Source organism: Pristiophorus japonicus, chromosome 30 (genome assembly GCF_044704955.1).
Source record: "Pristiophorus japonicus isolate sPriJap1 chromosome 30, sPriJap1.hap1, whole genome shotgun sequence".
NCBI classification, from domain to species: Eukaryota; Metazoa; Chordata; class Chondrichthyes; family Pristiophoridae; genus Pristiophorus; species Pristiophorus japonicus.
In genome coordinates, this window is record NC_092006.1 from 11,430,548 (window position 1) to 11,452,859 (window position 22,312).

General features: G+C 54.3%; 2 protein-coding genes across 2 annotated transcripts in view; one reads left to right on the plus strand and one right to left on the minus strand.

Annotated features, from left to right (window-relative positions):
- The window catches only part of LOC139240216 (multiple epidermal growth factor-like domains protein 10), a 232,263-nt gene extending 229,544 nt beyond the window's left edge, over window positions 1-2,719 (minus strand). The window contains exon 1 of the mRNA XM_070868687.1: window positions 2,539-2,719. The gene's annotated coding sequence lies outside the window, so the exon portion shown is untranslated. The remainder of the gene's footprint in view (window positions 1-2,538) is intronic.
- Window positions 1-22,312, plus strand: part of LOC139240116 (aminopeptidase Ey-like) — a 201,975-nt gene that overhangs the window by 32,452 nt on the left and 147,211 nt on the right. The window lies entirely within an intron of this gene.

Here is a 22,312-nt window from a genome sequence, read left to right on the forward strand (position 1 = left end):
GATAGGGAGGGGTGTAGGGCTGGATCAGATTACAGAGATAAGGAGGGATGTAGGGGCTGGAGGAGGTTACAGAGATGGGGAGGGGTGTAGGGCTGGAGGAGGTTACAGACATAGGGAGGGGTGTAGGGGCTGGGGCAGGTGACAGAGATAGGGAGGGGGCGAGGGCCATGGAGGGATTTGAAAACAAGGATGGAGAATTGTGAAATTGTTTAACCGGGAGCCAATGTCGGTTAGCGAGCACAGGGGGTGATGGGTGAGCGGGACTCGGTGCGAGTTAGGACACGGGGCAGCGAGCACAGGGGGTGATGGGTGAGCGGGACTCGGTGCGAGTTAGGACACGGGGGCAGCGAGCACAGGGGGTGATGGGTGAGCGGAACTCGGTGCGAGTTAGGACACGGGACAGGGGGGTTTTGGATGAGTTTAAATTTATGTATGGTCTCATATAGGTCATTGCATTCAAAATGTCTGGGGGTGCCCCCCCCCGCCAATCGTACCCCTCCCCAACTCCCCTTCCCCCCTCTGCATCATGTGTACTCTGGTTCTATGTGGGGAATGGGTTGTTTGAGCGCTAAGCTCACATTCTTGCCGCTCGTGGTACCTCACTCGAAGCGGCCAACCTTCAAGGGCGTGTGGTCGGGCCGTGCTATTCGACTAAGTGGGGCTTCAAGTTTGGGCTACATCCGCTGGAATTCGGAAGAATGAGAGGCGATCTTATTGAAACGTATAAGGTTATGAGGGGGCTTGACAAGGTGGATGCAGAGAGGATGTTTCCACTGATGGGGGAGACTAGAACTAGGGGGCATGGTCTTAGAATAAGGGGCCGCCCATTTAAAACTGAGATGAGGAGGAATTTCTTCTCTCAGAGAGTTGTAAATCTGTGGAATTCGCTGCCTCAGAGAGCTGTGGAAGCCGGGACATTGAATATATTTAAGACAGAAATAGACAGTTTCTTAAACGATAAGGGGTTATGGGGAGCGGGCAGGGAAGTGGAGCTGAGTCCATGATCGGATCAGCCATGATCGTATTAAATGGCGGAGCAGGCTCGAGGGGCCGAATGGCCTACTCCTGCTCCTATTTCTTATGTTCTTATGAACCCAATCAAGAGTGGCGACTCCGGCTGATTTTTCCCCCCCTGCCTCGTCCAGGGGCAACTGTGCCCTCCTATCGTCCCCCCCACTCCCCCCTCAAAGCCCTGCCCGGGCTGAGATTAGCAGGATAAGCACGGGTCGATGAATGAACACAGGGTATCTTGGTACCCTGAATGGTCCGGCACAACACCGAGGGGTGCACTTACTCGTGAAACCATTCCACGCCCCGCGTATATAACAATGTAGGTGTCAGCCGTGGCTCAGTGGGCAGCACTCTCTCTCTCTCTCACCTCCGAGTCAGAAGGTCGTGGCTTCGAGTCTCACTCCAGAGACACGAGCACCATCGTCTAAGCCCGACACTCCCAGAGCAGTGAGGGACCGCCGTACTGCTCTGTCGGAGGGGCGGTACTGAGGGAGCGCCGCACTGCGCTGTCGGAGGGGCAGTGCTGAAGAAGCGCCGCACTGCGCTGTCGGAGGGGCAGTACTGAGGGAGCGCCGCACTGTCGGAGGGGCAGTGCTGAAGAAGCGCCGTACTGTCGGAGGGGCAGTACTGAGGGAGCGCCGCACTGTCGGAGGGGCAGTACTGAGTGAGCGCCGCACTGTCGGAGGGGCAGTACTGAGGGAGCGCCGCACTGTCGGAGGGGCGGTACTGAGGGAGCGCCGTACTGTCGGAGGGGCAGTACTGAGGGAGCACCGCACTGCACTGTCGGAGGGGTAGTACTGAGGGAGCGCCGTACTGTCGGAGGGGCAGTACTGAGGGAGCGCCGCACTGTCGGAGGGGCAGTACTGAGGGAGCGCCGCACTGTCGGAGGGACAGTACTGAGGGAGCGCCGCACTGTCGGAGGGGCCGTCTTTCGGATGATACATTAAACCGAGGCCCCGTCTGCCCTCTCGGGTGGATGTAAAAGATCCCGGGGCCACTATTGGAAGAAGAGCAGGGGGAGTTCTCCCCGGTGTCCTGGGGCCAATATTTATCCCTCAACCAACATCACTAAAACAGATGATCCGGGTCATTATCACATCGCTGTGTGCGGGAGCTTGCTGTGCGCAAATTGCCGTTTCCCACAATACAACAGTGACCACACTCCAAAAGTACTTCATTGGCTGTGAAGCGCTTTGGGACGTCCGGTGGTCGAGAAAGGCGCTATATAAATGCGTTATTTTTTTCCTGCTCCCCCCCCCCCCCGACTCGACCCCCCCATTTCGAAGGAAATTCTCACAGGGGGCTATTGTGTCAGCCAATGACCAGAGCAAATTCCTCCCCGCCTCCTGCGCCACCACCCACCCCTCTCTGTCTCTTTCTCTCTCTGTCCGCAACCCCTCTCCCCCGCCCCCTGTCCCCACAGCTACCCCAACATGGGAAGCACGCGTGGATTATCCGCGCGGATCGCTAAAAACTAAACACCGCGCGCGATTTCTGGCTGGAGAACGCAAAGGTTTCATCGCTGACCTGTGTCCCAGCCTCGGTTGAAGTCCTTCAAAGCTGTGGCTGAGTGAGATGGCAGCGTTCTCGAAGCTGAGAATCTGCCGCGCACAGTGGACTGGATTTGTGCCGATCCCTGTCGCTTCCCTCTCTCTTCCTCTGACAAGGGACTGCGGGACAAGGGTTTAGATTCTTCCGCCCCTCTCCAGTCACGTCACCGGACTGCTCTCGACACTGAACTTTCAGTCCAAGCCAACCTCACTCTGCAACACAGATTTTTTTTTTTTCCTTTTTCTTTTGGCCTGACGATTTCCCAGCCCAACTCCTGAGATTCCCGAGAGGAAACGGTTTCCCACTGCACCACTGCGGTCCAGAAACAACTCATTATTAGCCGGGGAATTCAGCCAAGCCCTCGAATTCCACAGCCGACAATATTCAGCCACAAATTCTTGAGCCCCGTGGAACAATTTAACGAGTTCACCAACACTTCAAAGCAGCAGAAAATAATAACTGCTTTCCGAAGAGTCTTGCTGCATCTTTGGAACGTAGCAACAGGAGGAGGCCATTCAGCCCCTCGAGCCTGTTACACAGGAACAGGAGGAGGCCATTCAGCCCCTCGAGCCTGTTACACAGGAACAGGAGGAGGCCATTCAGCCCCTCGAGCCTGTTACATTAGGAACAGGAGGAGAACATGCTGTCCCTCGAGCCTGTTACAGTAGGAACAGGAGGAGGCCATTCAGCCCCTTGAGCCTGTTACACAGGAACAGGAGGAGGCCATTCAGCCCCTCGAGCCTGTTACACAGGAACAGGAGGAGGCCATTCAGCCCCTCGAGCCTGTTACACAGGAACAGGAGGAGGCCATTCAGCCCCTCGAGCCTGTTACATTAGGAACAGGAGGAGAACATGCTGTCCCTCGAGCCTGTTACAGTAGGAACAGGAGGAGGCCATTCAACCCCTCGAGCCTGTTACATTATCAACAGGAGGAAGCCATTCAGCCTCTCAAACAGTTACATTAAGAACAGGAGGAGGCCATTCAGCCCCCTCAAGCTTGTTACATTAGGAACAGGAGGAGGTCCATTCAGCCCCTCGAGCCTGTTATACAGGAACAGGAGGAGGCCATTCAGCCCCTCGAGCCTGTTACACAGAAACAGGAGGAGGCCATTTGGCCACACGAGCCTGATGCATAGGAACAGGAGGAGGCCATTCGGCCCCTCGATCCTCTTATACAGGAACAGGAGGAGGTCATTCAGCCCCTCGAACCTGTTACATTAGGAACAGGAGTTCAATTCAGTCCCCTTGAGCCTGATACATTAGGAACAGGAGGAAGCCATTCAGCCCCTCGAACCTGTTACATTAGGAACAGGAGGAGGCCATTCAGCCCCTCGATCCTCTTATACAGGAACAGGAGGAGGTCATTCAGCCCCTCGAACCTGTTACATTAGGAACAGGAGGAGTTCAATTCAGTCCCCTCAAGCCTGTTACATAGGAACAAAAGGAGCTCCATTCAGCCCCTCGGGCCTGTTATACAGGAACAGGAGGAGGCCATTCAGCCCCTCGAGTCTCTTATACAGGAACAGGAGGAGACCATGCAGCCCCTCGAGCCGGTTACATTAGGAACAGGAGGAGTTCAATTCAGCCCCTCGGGCCTGTTACACAGGAACAGGAGGAGGCCCATTCAGCCCTCGAGCCTCGTTTACAGGAACAGGAGGTGGCCATTCAGCCCCTCGAGCCTGTGGCACAGGAACAGGAGGAGGCCATTCGGACCTTCGAGACTGATACATTAGGAACAGGAGAAGGCCATTCAGCCACTTGAACCTGTTATTTTCGGAACAGGAGGAGGTCCATTCAGCCCCTCGAGCCTGTGGACAGGAACAGGAGGAGGCCATTCGGACCTTCGAGACTGATACATTAGGAACAGGAGGAGGCCATTCAGCCACTTGAACCTGTTATTTTCGGAACAGGAGGAGGTCCATTCAGCCCCTCGAGCCTGTGGACAGGAGAGGGCCATTCAGTCCCTCGAGCCTGTTACACAGGAACAGGAGGAGGCCATTCAGCTCGGCGAGCCTGTTACATTAGGAACAGGACACCATTAAGTCCCTCAAGCCTGTTACATTAGGAACATGAGAAGGCCATTCAGCCCCTCGAGCCTGTTGCACAGGAAAAGGAGGAGGCCATTCGGCCCCTCAAGCTTGTTACATAGGAAAAGGAGGAGGCCCATTCAACCCCTCGAGCCGCTTACATAGGAACGGAGGAGGCCATTCAGCCCCTCGAGCCTCTTATACAGGAACAGGAGGAGGCCATTCAGCCCCTCGATCCTCTTATACAGGAACAGGAGGAGGTCAATCAGCCCCTCGAGCCTGTTACATTAGGAACAGGAGGAGTTCAATTCAGTCCCCTCGAGCCTGTTACATAGGAACAGAAGGAGACCATTCAGCCCCCTCAAGCCTGTTACATAGGAACAAGAGGAGCTCCATTCAGCCCCTCGAGCCTGTTACATTAGGAACAGGAGGAGGTCCATTCAGCCCCTCGAGCCTGTTACACAGGAACAGGAGGAGGCCATGCAGCCCCTTGAGCCTGTTACATAGGAACAGGAGGAGGTCCATTCAACCCCTCGAGCCTCTTACATAGGAACGGAGGAGGCCATTCAGCCCCTCGAGAGTCTCTTATACAAGAACAGGAGGAGGCCATTCAGCCCCTCGAGCCTGTTACATTAGGAACAGGAGGAGGGCATTCGGCCCCTCGAGCATGTTACATAGGAACAAGAGGAGCTCCATTCAGCATCTCGAGCCTGTTACACAGGAACAGGAGGAGGCCATTCAGCCCCCTCGAGCCTGTTACTTTAGGAACAGGAGGAGGCCATTCAGCCCCTCGAGCCTCTTATACAGGAACAGGAGGAGACCATGCAGCCCCTCGAGCCTGTTACATTAGGAACAGGAGGAGGTCCATTCAGTCCCTTCGAGCCTGTTACATTAGGAACAGAAGGAGGCCATTCAGCCCCCTCAATCCTGTTACATTAGGAACAGGAGGAGGTCATTCAGCCCCCTCGAGCCTGTTACATAGGAACAAGAGGAGCTCCATTCAGCCCCTCGAGCCTGTTACCCAGTTACAGGAGGAGGCCATTCAGCTCCCTCGAGCCTGTTACTTTAGGAACAAGAGGAGGCCATTCAGCCACACGAGCCTCTGAAACAGGAACAGGAGGAGACCATGCAGCCCCTCGAGCCTGTTACATTAGGAACAGGAGAAGGCCATTGAGCCCCTCGAGCCTGTTACATTAGGAACAGGAGGAGGCCATTCGGCCCCTCGAACCTGTTATATTATGAACAGGAGAAGACCATGCAGCCCCTCGAGCTTGTTACATTAGGAACAGGAGGATACCATTCAGCCCCTCGAATCTGTTATATTAGGAACAGGAGGAGGCCATTTAGCCCCTCGAACCTGTTACTTTAGGAACAGGAGGAGGTCATTCAGCCCTTCGAGCCTGTTACATTAGGAACAGGAGGAGTTCAATTCAGTCCCCTCGAGCTTGTTACATAGGAACGGAGGAGGCCATTCAGCCCCTCGAGAGTCTCTTATACAAGAACAGGAGGAGGCCATTCAGCCCCTCGAGCCTGTTACATTAGGAACAGGAGGAGGGCATTCGGCCCCTCGAGCCTGTTACATTAGGAACAGGAGGAGGCCATTCGGCCCCTCGAACCTGTTATATTATGAACAGGAGGACACCATGCAGCCCCTCGAGCTTGTTACATTAGGAACAGGAGGATACCATTCAGCCCCTCGAGGCTGTTATATTAGGAACAGGATGAGGCCATTCAGCCCATCGAACCTGTTACTTTAGGAACAGGAGGAGGTCATTCAGCCCCTCGAGCCTGTTACATTAGGAACAGGAGGAGTTCAATTCTGTCCCCTCGAGCCTGTTACATAGGAACGGAGGAGGCCATTCAGCCCCTCGAGAGTCTCTTATACAAGAACAGGAGGAGGCCATTCAGCCCCTCGAGCCTGTTACATTAGGAACAGGAGGAGGGCATTCGGCCCCTCGAGCCTGTTACATTAGGAACAACAGGAGGTCCATTCAGCCCCTCGGGCCTGTTACACAGGAACAGGAGGAGGCCATGCAGTCCCTTGAGCCTGTTACATAGGAACAGGAGGAGGCCATTCAGCCCCCTCAAGCCTGTTACGTTGGGAACAGGAGGAGGAAATTCAGCCCCTCGAGCCTGTTACATAGGAACAAGAGAAGCTCCATTCAGCCCCTCGAGCCTGTTACCCAGTTACAGGAGGAGGCCATTCAACTCCCTCGAGACTGTTACTTTAGGAACAAGAGGAGGCCATTCAGCCACACGAGCCTCTGAAACAGGAACAGGAGGAGACCATGCAGCCCCTCGAGCCTGTTACATTAGGAACAGGAAGAGGCCATTCGGCCCCTCGAACCTGTTACATGAGGAACAACAGGAGGTCCATTCAGCCCCTCGAGCCTGTTACACAGGAACAGGATGAGGCCATTCAGCCCCTCGAGCATGTTACATTAGAAACAGGAGGAGGCCATTCTGTCCCCTCAAGCCTATTACATTAGGAACAGGAGGATCCAATCAGCCCATCAAGCCTGTTACACAGAAACAGGAGGAGGCCATTCAGCCCCTCGAGCTGGTTACATTAGGAACAGGAGAAGGCCATTCAGCCCCTCGAGCCGGTTACATTAGGAACAGGAGGAGACCCATTCAGCCCCTCGAGCCTGTTACACTGGAACAGGAGGAGGCCATTCAGTCCCTCAAACCTGTTGTACAGGAACAGGAGGAGGCCATTCAGTCCCTCAAACCTGTTGCACAGGAACAGGAGACTTTTCAGTCCCTCGAGCCTGTTACATTAGGAATAGGAGGAGGCCATTCAGCCCCTCGAGCCAGTTACACAGGAACAGGAGGAGGCCATTCAGCCCCTCGAGCATGTTACATTAGGAACAGGAGGAGGCCATTCAGCCCCTCGAGCCTGTTACACAGGAACAGGAGACTATTCAGCACCTCGAGCCTGTTACATTAGGAATAGGAGGAGGCCATTCAGCCCCTCGAGACTGTTGTACAGGAACAGGAGGTGGCCATGCAGCCCCTCGAGCCTTGTTACATTAGGAACAGGAGGAGGCCATTCAGCCCCTCCAACCTGTTATATTATGAACAGGAGGAGACCATGCAGCCCCTCGAGCTTGTTACATTAGGAACAGGAGGATACCATTCAGCCCCTCGAGGCTGTTATATTAGGAACAGGAGGAGGCCATTCAGCCCCTCGAACCTGTTACTTTAGGAACAGGAGGAGGTCATTCAGCCCCTCGAGCCTGTTACATTAGGAACAGGAGGAGTTCAATTCAGTCCCCTCGAGCCTGTTACATAGGAACAGAAGGAGACCATTCAGCCCCCTCAAGCCTGTTACATAGGAACAAGAGGAGCTCCATTCAGCCCCTCGAGCCTGTTACATTAGGAACAGGAGGAGGGCATTCGGCCTCTCGAGCCTGTTACATTAGGAACAACAGGAAGTCCATTCAGCCCCTTGAGCCTGTTACATAGGAACAGGAGGAGGTCCATTCAACCCCTCGAGCCTCTTACATAGGAACGGAGGAGGCCATTCAGCCCCTCGAGAGTCTCTTATACAAGAACAGGAGGAGGCCATTCAGCCCCTCGAGCCTGTTACATTAGGAACAGGAGGAGGGCATTCGGCCCCTCGAGCCTCTTATACAGGAACAGGAGGAGACCATGCAGCCCCTCGAGCCTGTTACATAGGAAAAGGAGGAGGCCCATTCATCCCCTCGAACCTCTTACATAGGAACAGGAGGAGGCCATTCAGCCCCCCGAGCCTCTTATACAGGAACAGGAGGAGGCCATTCAGCCCCTTGAGCCTCTTATACAGGAACAGGAGGAGGCCATTCAGCCCCTCGAGCCTGTTACAAGGAACAGAAGGAGGCCATTCAGCCCCCCAGAGTCTCTTATACAGGAACAGGAGGAGGCCATTCAGCCCCTCGAGCCTCTTATACAGGAACAGGAGGAGGCCATTCATCCCCTCGAGCCTGTTACATTAGGAACAGGAGGAGGTCCATTCAGCCCCTCGAGCCTGTTACACAGGAACAGGAGGAGGCCATGCAGCCCCTTGAGCCTGTTACATTAGGAACAGGAGGAGGGCATTCGGCCCCTTGAGCCTGTTACATTAGGAACAGGAGGAGGCCATTCAGCCCCTCGGGCCTGTTACACAGGAACAGGAGGAGACCATGCAGCCCCTTGAGCCTGTTACATTAGGAACAGGAGGAGGTCCATTCAAACCCTCGAGTCTCTTACATAGGAACGGAGGATGCCATTCAGCCCCTCGAGAGTCTCTTATACAAGAACAGGAGGTGGCCATTCAGCCCCTCGAGCCTGTTACATTAGGAACAGGAGGAGCTCCATTCAGCCCCTCGAGCCTGTTACACAGGAACAGGAGGAGGCCATTCAGCCCCTCGAGCCTGTTACTTTAGGAACAGGAGGAGGCCATTCAGCCCCTCGAGCCTCTTATACAGGAACAGGAGGAGACCATGCAGCCCCTCGAGCCTGTTACATTAGGAACAGAAGGAGGCCATTCAGCCCCCTCAATCCTGTTACATTAGGAACAGGAGGAGGTCATTCAGCCCCCTCGAGCCTGTTACATAGGAACAAGAGGAGCTCCATTCAGCCCGTCGAGCCTGTTACCCAGTTACAGGAGGAGGCCATTCAGCTCCCTCGAGCCTGTTACTTTAGGAACAAGAGGAGGCCATTCAGCCACACGAGCCTCTGAAACAGGAACAGGAGGAGACCATGCAGCCCCTCGAGCCTGTTACATTAGGAACAGGAGGAGGCCATTCAGCCCCTCGAGCCTGTTACATTAGGAACAGGAGGAGGCCATTCGGCCCCTCGAATCTGTTATATTATGAACAGGAGGAGACCATGCAGCCCCTCGAGCTTGTTACATTAGGAACAGGAGGATACCATTCAGCCCGTCGAGGCTGTTATATTAGGAACAGGAGGAGGCCATTCAGCCCCTTGAACCTGTTACTTTAGGAACAGGAGGAGGTCATTCAGCCCCTCGAGCCTGTTACATTAGGAACAGGAGGAGTTCAATTCAGTCCCCTCGAGCCTGTTACATAGGAACGGAGGAGGCTATTCAGCCCCTCGAGAGTCTCTTATACAAGAACAGGAGGAGGCCATTCAGCCCCTCGAGCCTGTTACATTAGGAACAGGAGGAGGGCATTCGGCCCCTCGAGCCTGTTACATTAGGAACAGGAGGAGGCCATTCGGCCCCTCGAACCTGTTATATTATGAACAGGAGGAGACCATGCAGCCCCTCGAGCTTGTTACATTAGGAACAGGAGGATACCATTCAGCCCCTCGAGGCTGTTATATTAGGAACAGGAGGAGGCCATTCAGCCCCTCGAACCTGTTACTTTAGGAACAGGAAGAGGTCATTCAGCCCCTCGAGCCTGTTACATTAGGAACAGGAGGAGTTCAATTCAGTCCCCTCGAGCCTGTTACATAGGAACGGAGGAGGCCATTCAGCCCCTCGAGAGTCTTATACAAAAACAGGAGGAGGCCATTCAGCCCCTCGAGCCTGTTACATTAGGAACAACAGGAGGTCCATTCAGCCCCTCGGGCCTGTTACACAGGAACAGGAGGAGGCCATGCAGTCCCTTGAGCCTGTTACATAGGAACAGGAGGAGGCCATTCAGCCCCCTCAAGCCTGTTACGTTGGGAACAGGAGGAGGAAATTCAGCCCCTCGAGCCTGTTACATAGGAACAAGAGGAGCTCCATTCAGCCCCTCGAGCCTGTTACCCAGTTACAGGAGGAGGCCATTCAGATCCCTCGAGACTGTTACTTTAGGAACAAGAGGAGGCCATTCAGCCACACGAGCCTCTGAAACAGGAACAGGAGGAGACCATGCAGCCCCTTGAGCCTGTTACATTAGGAACAGGAGGAGGTCCATTCAAACCCTCGAGTCTCTTACATAGGAACGGAGGAGGCCATTCAGCCCCTCGAGAGTCTCTTATACAAGAACAGGAGGTGGCCATTCAGCCCCTCGAGCCTGTTACATTAGGAACAGGAGGAGGTCCATTCAGTCCCCTCGAGCCTGTTACATTAGGAACAGAAGGAGGCCATTCAGCCCCCTCGAGCCTGTTACATAGGAACAAGAGGAGCTCCATTCAGCCCCTCGAGCCTGTTACACAGGAACAGGAGGAGGCCATTCAGCCCCCTCGAGCCTGTTACCTAGGAACAAGAGATGCTCCATTCAGCCCCTCGAGCCTGTTACACAGGAACAGGAGGAGGCCATTCAGCCCCTCGAGCCTGTTACTTTAGGAACAGGAGGAGGCCATTCAGCCCCTCGAGCCTCTTATACAGGAACAGGAGGAGACCATGCAGCCCCTCGAGCCTGTTACATTAGGAACAGAAGGAGGCCATTCAGCCCCCTCAATCCTGTTACATTAGGAACAGGAGGAGGTCATTCAGCCCCCTCGAGCCTGTTACATAGGAACAAGAGGAGCTCCATTCAGCCCGTCGAGCCTGTTACCCAGTTACAGGAGGAGGCCATTCAGCTCCCTCGAGCCTGTTACTTTAGGAACAAGAGGAGGCCATTCAGCCACACGAACCTCTGAAACAGGAACAGGAGGAGACCATGCAGCCCCTCGAGCCTGTTACATTAGGAACAGGAGGGGGCCATTCAGCCCCTCGAGCCTGTTACATTAGGAACAGGAGGAGGCCATTCGGCCCCTCGAACCTGTTATATTATGAACAGGAGGACACCATGCAGCCCCTCGAGCTTGTTACATTAGGAACAGGAGGATACCATTCAGCCCCTCGAGGCTGTTATATTAGGAACAGGAGGAGGCCATTCAGCCCCTTGAACCTGTTACTTTAGGAACAGGAGGAGGTCATTCAGCCCCTCGAGCCTGTTACATTAGGAACAGGAGGAGTTCAATTCAGTCCCCTCGAGCCTGTTACATAGGAACGGAGGAGGCCATTCAGCCCCTCGAGCCTCTTATACAGGAACAGGAGGAGGCCATTCAGCCCCTCGATCCTCTTATACAGGAACAGGAGGAGGTCAATCAGCCCCTCGAGCCTGTTACATTAGGAACAGGAGGAGTTCAATTCAGTCCCCTCGAGCCTGTTACATAGGAACAGAAGGAGACCATTCAGCCCCCTCAAGCTTGTTACATAGGAACAAGAGGAGCTCCATTCAGCCCCTCGAGCCTGTTACATTAGGAACAGGAGGAGGTCCATTCAGCCCCTCGAGCCTGTTACACAGGAACAGGAGGAGGCCATGCAGCCCCTTGAGCCTGTTACATAGGAACAGGAGGAGGTCCATTCAACCCCTCGAGCCTCTTACATAGGAACGGAGGAGGCCATTCAGCCCCTCGAGAGTCTCTTATACAAGAACAGGAGGAGGCCATTCAGCCCCTCGAGCCTGTTACATTAGGAACAGGAGGAGGGCATTCGGCCCCTCGAGCATGTTACATAGGAACAAGAGGAGCTCCATTCAGCATCTCGAGCCTGTTACACAGGAACAGGAGGAGGCCATTCAGCCCCCTCGAGCCTGTTACTTTAGGAACAGGAGGAGGCCATTCAGCCCCTCGAGCCTCTTATACAGGAACAGGAGGAGACCATGCAGCCCCTCGAGCCTGTTACATTAGGAACAGGAGGAGGTCCATTCAGTCCCTTCGAGCCTGTTACATTAGGAACAGAAGGAGGCCATTCAGCCCCCTCAATCCTGTTACATTAGGAACAGGAGGAGGTCATTCAGCCCCCTCGAGCCTGTTACATAGGAACAAGAGGAGCTCCATTCAGCCCCTCGAGCCTGTTACCCAGTTACAGGAGGAGGCCATTCAGCTCCCTCGAGCCTGTTACTTTAGGAACAAGAGGAGGCCATTCAGCCACACGAGCCTCTGAAACAGGAACAGGAGGAGACCATGCAGCCCCTCGAGCCTGTTACATTAGGAACAGGAGAAGGCCATTGAGCCCCTCGAGCCTGTTACATTAGGAACAGGAGGAGGCCATTCGGCCCCTCGAACCTGTTATATTATGAACAGGAGAAGACCATGCAGCCCCTCGAGCTTGTTACATTAGGAACAGGAGGATACCATTCAGCCCCTCGAATCTGTTATATTAGGAACAGGAGGAGGCCATTTAGCCCCTCGAACCTGTTACTTTAGGAACAGGAGGAGGTCATTCAGCCCTTCGAGCCTGTTACATTAGGAACAGGAGGAGTTCAATTCAGTCCCCTCGAGCTTGTTACATAGGAACGGAGGAGGCCATTCAGCCCCTCGAGAGTCTCTTATACAAGAACAGGAGGAGGCCATTCAGCCCCTCGAGCCTGTTACATTAGGAACAGGAGGAGGGCATTCGGCCCCTCGAGCCTGTTACATTAGGAACAGGAGGAGGCCATTCGGCCCCTCGAACCTGTTATATTATGAACAGGAGGACACCATGCAGCCCCTCGAGCTTGTTACATTAGGAACAGGAGGATACCATTCAGCCCCTCGAGGCTGTTATATTAGGAACAGGATGAGGCCATTCAGCCCATCGAACCTGTTACTTTAGGAACAGGAGGAGGTCATTCAGCCCCTCGAGCCTGTTACATTAGGAACAGGAGGAGTTCAATTCTGTCCCCTCGAGCCTGTTACATAGGAACGGAGGAGGCCATTCAGCCCCTCGAGAGTCTCTTATACAAGAACAGGAGGAGGCCATTCAGCCCCTCGAGCCTGTTACATTAGGAACAGGAGGAGGGCATTCGGCCCCTCGAGCCTGTTACATTAGGAACAACAGGAGGTCCATTCAGCCCCTCGGGCCTGTTACACAGGAACAGGAGGAGGCCATGCAGTCCCTTGAGCCTGTTACATAGGAACAGGAGGAGGCCATTCAGCCCCCTCAAGCCTGTTACGTTGGGAACAGGAGGAGGAAATTCAGCCCCTCGAGCCTGTTACATAGGAACAAGAGAAGCTCCATTCAGCCCCTCGAGCCTGTTACCCAGTTACAGGAGGAGGCCATTCAACTCCCTCGAGACTGTTACTTTAGGAACAAGAGGAGGCCATTCAGCCACACGAGCCTCTGAAACAGGAACAGGAGGAGACCATGCAGCCCCTCGAGCCTGTTACATTAGGAACAGGAAGAGGCCATTCGGCCCCTCGAACCTGTTACATGAGGAACAACAGGAGGTCCATTCAGCCCCTCGAGCCTGTTACACAGGAACAGGATGAGGCCATTCAGCCCCTCGAGCATGTTACATTAGAAACAGGAGGAGGCCATTCTGTCCCCTCAAGCCTATTACATTAGGAACAGGAGGATCCAATCAGCCCATCAAGCCTGTTACACAGAAACAGGAGGAGGCCATTCAGCCCCTCGAGCTGGTTACATTAGGAACAGGAGAAGGCCATTCAGCCCCTCGAGCCGGTTACATTAGGAACAGGAGGAGACCCATTCAGCCCCTCGAGCCTGTTACACTGGAACAGGAGGAGGCCATTCAGTCCCTCAAACCTGTTGTACAGGAACAGGAGGAGGCCATTCAGTCCCTCAAACCTGTTGCACAGGAACAGGAGACTTTTCAGTCCCTCGAGCCTGTTACATTAGGAATAGGAGGAGGCCATTCAGCCCCTCGAGCCAGTTACACAGGAACAGGAGGAGGCCATTCAGCCCCTCGAGCATGTTACATTAGGAACAGGAGGAGGCCATTCAGCCCCTCGAGCCTGTTACACAGGAACAGGAGACTATTCAGCACCTCGAGCCTGTTACATTAGGAATAGGAGGAGGCCATTCAGCCCCTCGAGACTGTTGTACAGGAACAGGAGGTGGCCATGCAGCCCCTCGAGCCTTGTTACATTAGGAACAGGAGGAGGCCATTCAGCCCCTCCAACCTGTTATATTATGAACAGGAGGAGACCATGCAGCCCCTCGAGCTTGTTACATTAGGAACAGGAGGATACCATTCAGCCCCTCGAGGCTGTTATATTAGGAACAGGAGGAGGCCATTCAGCCCCTCGAACCTGTTACTTTAGGAACAGGAGGAGGTCATTCAGCCCCTCGAGCCTGTTACATTAGGAACAGGAGGAGTTCAATTCAGTCCCCTCGAGCCTGTTACATAGGAACAGAAGGAGACCATTCAGCCCCCTCAAGCCTGTTACATAGGAACAAGAGGAGCTCCATTCAGCCCCTCGAGCCTGTTACATTAGGAACAGGAGGAGGGCATTCGGCCTCTCGAGCCTGTTACATTAGGAACAACAGGAAGTCCATTCAGCCCCTTGAGCCTGTTACATAGGAACAGGAGGAGGTCCATTCAACCCCTCGAGCCTCTTACATAGGAACGGAGGAGGCCATTCAGCCCCTCGAGAGTCTCTTATACAAGAACAGGAGGAGGCCATTCAGCCCCTCGAGCCTGTTACATTAGGAACAGGAGGAGGGCATTCGGCCCCTCGAGCCTCTTATACAGGAACAGGAGGAGACCATGCAGCCCCTCGAGCCTGTTACATAGGAAAAGGAGGAGGCCCATTCATCCCCTCGAACCTCTTACATAGGAACAGGAGGAGGCCATTCAGCCCCCCGAGCCTCTTATACAGGAACAGGAGGAGGCCATTCAGCCCCTTGAGCCTCTTATACAGGAACAGGAGGAGGCCATTCAGCCCCTCGAGCCTGTTACAAGGAACAGAAGGAGGCCATTCAGCCCCCCAGAGTCTCTTATACAGGAACAGGAGGAGGCCATTCAGCCCCTCGAGCCTCTTATACAGGAACAGGAGGAGGCCATTCATCCCCTCGAGCCTGTTACATTAGGAACAGGAGGAGGTCCATTCAGCCCCTCGAGCCTGTTACACAGGAACAGGAGGAGGCCATGCAGCCCCTTGAGCCTGTTACATTAGGAACAGGAGGAGGGCATTCGGCCCCTTGAGCCTGTTACATTAGGAACAGGAGGAGGCCATTCAGCCCCTCGGGCCTGTTACACAGGAACAGGAGGAGACCATGCAGCCCCTTGAGCCTGTTACATTAGGAACAGGAGGAGGTCCATTCAAACCCTCGAGTCTCTTACATAGGAACGGAGGATGCCATTCAGCCCCTCGAGAGTCTCTTATACAAGAACAGGAGGTGGCCATTCAGCCCCTCGAGCCTGTTACATTAGGAACAGGAGGAGCTCCATTCAGCCCCTCGAGCCTGTTACACAGGAACAGGAGGAGGCCATTCAGCCCCTCGAGCCTGTTACTTTAGGAACAGGAGGAGGCCATTCAGCCCCTCGAGCCTCTTATACAGGAACAGGAGGAGACCATGCAGCCCCTCGAGCCTGTTACATTAGGAACAGAAGGAGGCCATTCAGCCCCCTCAATCCTGTTACATTAGGAACAGGAGGAGGTCATTCAGCCCCCTCGAGCCTGTTACATAGGAACAAGAGGAGCTCCATTCAGCCCGTCGAGCCTGTTACCCAGTTACAGGAGGAGGCCATTCAGCTCCCTCGAGCCTGTTACTTTAGGAACAAGAGGAGGCCATTCAGCCACACGAGCCTCTGAAACAGGAACAGGAGGAGACCATGCAGCCCCTCGAGCCTGTTACATTAGGAACAGGAGGAGGCCATTCAGCCCCTCGAGCCTGTTACATTAGGAACAGGAGGAGGCCATTCGGCCCCTCGAATCTGTTATATTATGAACAGGAGGAGACCATGCAGCCCCTCGAGCTTGTTACATTAGGAACAGGAGGATACCATTCAGCCCGTCGAGGCTGTTATATTAGGAACAGGAGGAGGCCATTCAGCCCCTTGAACCTGTTACTTTAGGAACAGGAGGAGGTCATTCAGCCCCTCGAGCCTGTTACATTAGGAACAGGAGGAGTTCAATTCAGTCCCCTCGAGCCTGTTACATAGGAACGGAGGAGGCTATTCAGCCCCTCGAGAGTCTCTTATACAAGAACAGGAGGAGGCCATTCAGCCCCTCGAGCCTGTTACATTAGGAACAGGAGGAGGGCATTCGGCCCCTCGAGCCTGTTACATTAGGAACAGGAGGAGGCCATTCGGCCCCTCGAACCTGTTATATTATGAACAGGAGGAGACCATGCAGCCCCTCGAGCTTGTTACATTAGGAACAGGAGGATACCATTCAGCCCCTCGAGGCTGTTATATTAGGAACAGGAGGAGGCCATTCAGCCCCTCGAACCTGTTACTTTAGGAACAGGAAGAGGTCATTCAGCCCCTCGAGCCTGTTACATTAGGAACAGGAGGAGTTCAATTCAGTCCCCTCGAGCCTGTTACATAGGAACGGAGGAGGCCATTCAGCCCCTCGAGAGTCTTATACAAAAACAGGAGGAGGCCATTCAGCCCCTCGAGCCTGTTACATTAGGAACAACAGGAGGTCCATTCAGCCCCTCGGGCCTGTTACACAGGAACAGGAGGAGGCCATGCAGTCCCTTGAGCCTGTTACATAGGAACAGGAGGAGGCCATTCAGCCCCCTCAAGCCTGTTACGTTGGGAACAGGAGGAGGAAATTCAGCCCCTCGAGCCTGTTACATAGGAACAAGAGGAGCTCCATTCAGCCCCTCGAGCCTGTTACCCAGTTACAGGAGGAGGCCATTCAGATCCCTCGAGACTGTTACTTTAGGAACAAGAGGAGGCCATTCAGCCACACGAGCCTCTGAAACAGGAACAGGAGGAGACCATGCAGCCCCTTGAGCCTGTTACATTAGGAACAGGAGGAGGTCCATTCAAACCCTCGAGTCTCTTACATAGGAACGGAGGAGGCCATTCAGCCCCTCGAGAGTCTCTTATACAAGAACAGGAGGTGGCCATTCAGCCCCTCGAGCCTGTTACATTAGGAACAGGAGGAGGTCCATTCAGTCCCCTCGAGCCTGTTACATTAGGAACAGAAGGAGGCCATTCAGCCCCCTCGAGCCTGTTACATAGGAACAAGAGGAGCTCCATTCAGCCCCTCGAGCCTGTTACACAGGAACAGGAGGAGGCCATTCAGCCCCCTCGAGCCTGTTACCTAGGAACAAGAGATGCTCCATTCAGCCCCTCGAGCCTGTTACACAGGAACAGGAGGAGGCCATTCAGCCCCTCGAGCCTGTTACTTTAGGAACAGGAGGAGGCCATTCAGCCCCTCGAGCCTCTTATACAGGAACAGGAGGAGACCATGCAGCCCCTCGAGCCTGTTACATTAGGAACAGAAGGAGGCCATTCAGCCCCCTCAATCCTGTTACATTAGGAACAGGAGGAGGTCATTCAGCCCCCTCGAGCCTGTTACATAGGAACAAGAGGAGCTCCATTCAGCCCGTCGAGCCTGTTACCCAGTTACAGGAGGAGGCCATTCAGCTCCCTCGAGCCTGTTACTTTAGGAACAAGAGGAGGCCATTCAGCCACACGAACCTCTGAAACAGGAACAGGAGGAGACCATGCAGCCCCTCGAGCCTGTTACATTAGGAACAGGAGGGGGCCATTCAGCCCCTCGAGCCTGTTACATTAGGAACAGGAGGAGGCCATTCGGCCCCTCGAACCTGTTATATTATGAACAGGAGGACACCATGCAGCCCCTCGAGCTTGTTACATTAGGAACAGGAGGATACCATTCAGCCCCTCGAGGCTGTTATATTAGGAACAGGAGGAGGCCATTCAGCCCCTTGAACCTGTTACTTTAGGAACAGGAGGAGTTCAATTCAGTCCCCTCGAGCCTGTTACATAGGAACGGAGGAGGCCATTCAGCCTCTCGAGAGTCTCTTATACAAGAACAGGAGGAGGCCATTCAGCCCCTCGAGCCTGTTACATTAGGAACAGGAGGAGGGCATTCGGCCCCTCGAGCCTGTTACATTAGGAACAGGAGGAGGCCATTCGGCCCCTCGAATCTGTTATATTATGAACAGGAGGAGACCATGCAGCCCCTCGAGCTTGTTACATTAGGAACAGGAGGATACCATTCAGCCCCTCGAGGCTGTTATATTAGGAACAGGAGGAGGCCATTCAGCCCCTCGAACCTGTTACTTTAGGAACAGGAAGAGGTCATTCAGCCCCTCGAGCCTGTTACATTAGGAACAGGAGGAGTTCAATTCAGTCCCCTCGAGCCTGTTACATAGGAACGGAGGAGGCCATTCAGCCCCTCGAGAGTTTCTTATACAAGAACAGGAGGAGGCCATTCAGCCCCTCGAGCCTGTTACATTAGGAACAGGAGGAGGGCATTCGGCCCCTCGAGCCTGTTACATTAGGAACAACAGGAGGTCCATTCAGCCCCTCGGGCCTGTTACACAGGAACAGGAGGAGGAAATTCAGCCCCCTCAAGCCTGTTACGTTGGGAACAGGAGGAGGAAATTCAGCCCCTCGAGCCTGTTACACAGGAACAGGAGGAGGCCTTTCGGCCCCTCGCACCTATTACATGAGGAACAAGAGGAGGCCATTCAGCCACACGAGCCTCTGTAACAGGAACAGGAGGAGACCATGCAGCCCCTCGAGCCTGTTACATTAGGAACAGGAGGAGGCCATTCAGCCCCTCGAGCCTGTTACATTAGAAACAGGAGGAGGCCATTCTGTCCCCTCAAGCCTATTACATTAGGAACAGGAGGATCCAATCAGCCCATCAAGCCTGTTACACAGAAACAGGAGGAGGCCATTCAGCCCCTTGAGCCTGTTACACAGGAACAGGAGGAGGCCATTCAGCCCCTCGAGCCTGTTCCACAGGAACAGGAGGAGGCCATTCAGCCCCTCGAGCCGGTTACATTAGGAACAGGAGGAGGCCATTCAACCCCTCGAGCCGGTTACATTAGGAACAGGAGGAGGGCATTCAGCCCTTCGAGCCTGTTACACAGGAACAGGAGGAGGCCATTCAGTCCCTCAAACCTGTTGTACAGAAACAGGAGGAGGCCATTCAGCACTCGAGCCTGTTACATTAGGAACAGGTGGAGGCCATACAGCCCCTCGAGCCGGTTACATTAGGAACAGGAGGAGGCCATTCAACCTCTCGAGCCGGTTACATTAGGAACAGGAGCAGGCCATTCAGCCCCTCGAACCTGTTACACAGGAACAGGAGGAGGCCATACAACCCCTTGAGCCTGTTACGCATTAACAGGAGGAGGCCATTCAGTCCCTCAAACCTGTTGCACAGGAACAGGAGACTTTTCAGCCCCTCGAGCCTGTTACATTAGGAATAGGAGGAGGCCATTCAGCCCCTCGAACCAGTTACACAGGAACAGGAGGAGGCCATTCAGCCCCTCGAGCATGTTACATTAGGAACAGGAGGAGGCCATTCAGCCCCTCGAGCCTGTTACACAGGAACAGGAGACTATTCAGCACCTCGAGCCTGTTACATTAGGAATAGGAGGAGGCCATTCAGCCCCTCGAGACTGTTGTACAGGAACAGGAGGTGGCCATGCAGCCCCTCGAGCCTGTTACATTAGGAACAGGAGGAGGCCATTCAGTCCCTCGAACCTGTTATATTATGAACAGGAGGAGACCATGCAGCCCCTCGAGCTTGTTACATTAGGAACAGGAGGATACCATTCAGCCCCTCGAGGCTGTTATATTAGGAACAGGAGGAGGCCATTCAGCCCCTCGAACCTGTTACTTTAGGAACAGGAGGAGGTCATTCAGCCCCTCGAGCCTGTTACATTAGGAACAGGAGGAGTTCAATTCAGTCCCCTCGAACCTGTTACATAGGAACAGAAGGAGACCATTCAGCCCCCTCAAGCCTGTTATATAGGAACAAGAGGTGCTCCATTCAGCCCCTCGAGCCTGTTACATTAGGAACAGGAGGAGGGCATTCGGCCCCTCGAGCCTGTTAAATTAGGAACAACAGGAAGTCCATTCAGCCCCTTGAGCCTGTTACATAGGAACAGGAGGAGGTCCATTCAACCCCTCGAGCCTCTTACATAGGAACGGAGGAGGCCATTCAGCCCCTCGAGAGTCTCTTATACAAGAACAGGAGGAGGCCATTCAGCCCCTCGAGCCTGTTACATTAGGAACAGGAGGAGGGCATTCCGTCCCTCGAGCCTGTTACATTAGGAACAACAGGAGGTCCATTCAGCCCCTCGGGCCTGTTACACAGGAACAGGAGGCGGCCATTCAGCCCCTCGAGCCTGTTACATTAGGAACAGGTGGAGGTGCATTTAGTCCCCTCAAGCCTGTTACATTAGGAACAGAAGGAGGCCATTCAGCCCCCTCAATCCTGTTACATTAGGAACAGGAGGAGGTCATTCAGCCCCCTCAAGCCTGTTACACAGGATCAGGAGGAGGCCATTCAGCCCGTCGAGAGTCTCTTATACAAGAACAGGAGGAGGCCATTCAGCCCCTCGAGCCTGTTACATTAGGAACAGGAGGAGGTCCATTCAGTCCCCTCGAGTCTGTTACATAGCAACAAGAGGAGCTCCATTCAGCCCCTCGAGCCTGTTACACAGGAACAGGAGGAGGCCATTCAGCCCCCTCGAGCCTGTTACTTTAGGAACAGGAGGAGGCCATTCAGCCCCTCGAGCCTCTTATACAGGAACAGGAGGAGACCATGCAGCCCCTCGAGCCTGTTACATAGGAACAGAAGGAGACCATTCAGCCCCCTCAAGCCTGTTATATAGGAACAAGAGGAGCTCCATTCAGCCCCTCGAGCCTGTTACATTAGGATCAGGAGGAGGCCATTCAGCCCGTCGAGAGTCTCTTATACAAGAACAGGAGGAGGCCATTCAGCCCCTCGAGCCTGTTACATTAGGAACAGGAGGAGGTCCATTCAGTCCCCTCGAGCCTGTTACATAGCAACAAGAGGAGCTCCATTCAGCCCCTCGAGCCTGTTACACAGGAACAGGAGGAGGCCATTCAGCCCCCTCGAGCCTGTTACTTTAGGAACAGGAGGAGGCCATTCAGCCCCTCGAGCCTCTTATACAGGAACAGGAGGAGACCATGCAGCCCCTCGAGCCTGTTACATAGGAACAGGAGGAGGCCATTCAGCCCCTTGAGCCTGTTACATAGGAAAAGGAGGAGGCCCATTCATCCCCTCGAACCTCTTACATAGGAACGGAGGAGGCCATTCAGCCCCCCGAGCCTCTTATACAGGAACAGGAGGAGGCCATTCAGCCCCTCGAGCCTGTTACATAGGAACAGAAGGAGGCCATTCAGCCCCTCGAGCCTGTTACATTAGGAATAGGAGGAGGCCATTCAGCCCCTCGACCCTGTTACATAGAAACAGGAGGAGGCCCATTTAACCCCTCGAGCCTCTTACAGAGGAACGGAGGAGGCCATTCAACCCCTCTAGCCTCTTATATAGGAACAGGAGGAGGCCATTCAGCCCCTCGAGCCTGTTCCATAGGAACAGGAGGAGGCCATTCAGCCCCTCAAGCCTGTTACATTAGGAATAGGAGGAGGCCATTCAGCCCCTCGACCCTGTTACATAGAAACAGGAGGAGGCCCATTTAACCCCTCGAGCCTCTTACAGAGGAACGGAGGAGGCCATTCAGCCCCTCTAGCCTCTTATATAGGAACAGGAGGAGGCCATTCAGCCCCTCGAGCCTCTTATACAGGAACAGGAGGAGGCCATTCAGCCCCTCGAGCCTGTTACATTAGGAACAGGAGGAGGACCATTCAGCTCCCTCAAGCCTGTTACATTCAGAACAGGAGGAGACCATTCAGCCTCTCGAGCCTGTTACATTAGGAACAGAAGGAGGCCATTCAGCCCCCTCAAGCCTGTTACGTTGGGAACAGGAGGAGGAAATTCAGCCCCTCGAGCCTGTTATACAGGAACAGGAGGAGCTACATTCAGCCCCTCGAGCCTGTTACATAGGAACAAGAGGAGCTCCATTCAGCCCCTCGAGCCTGTTACATTCAGAACAGGAGGAGGCCATT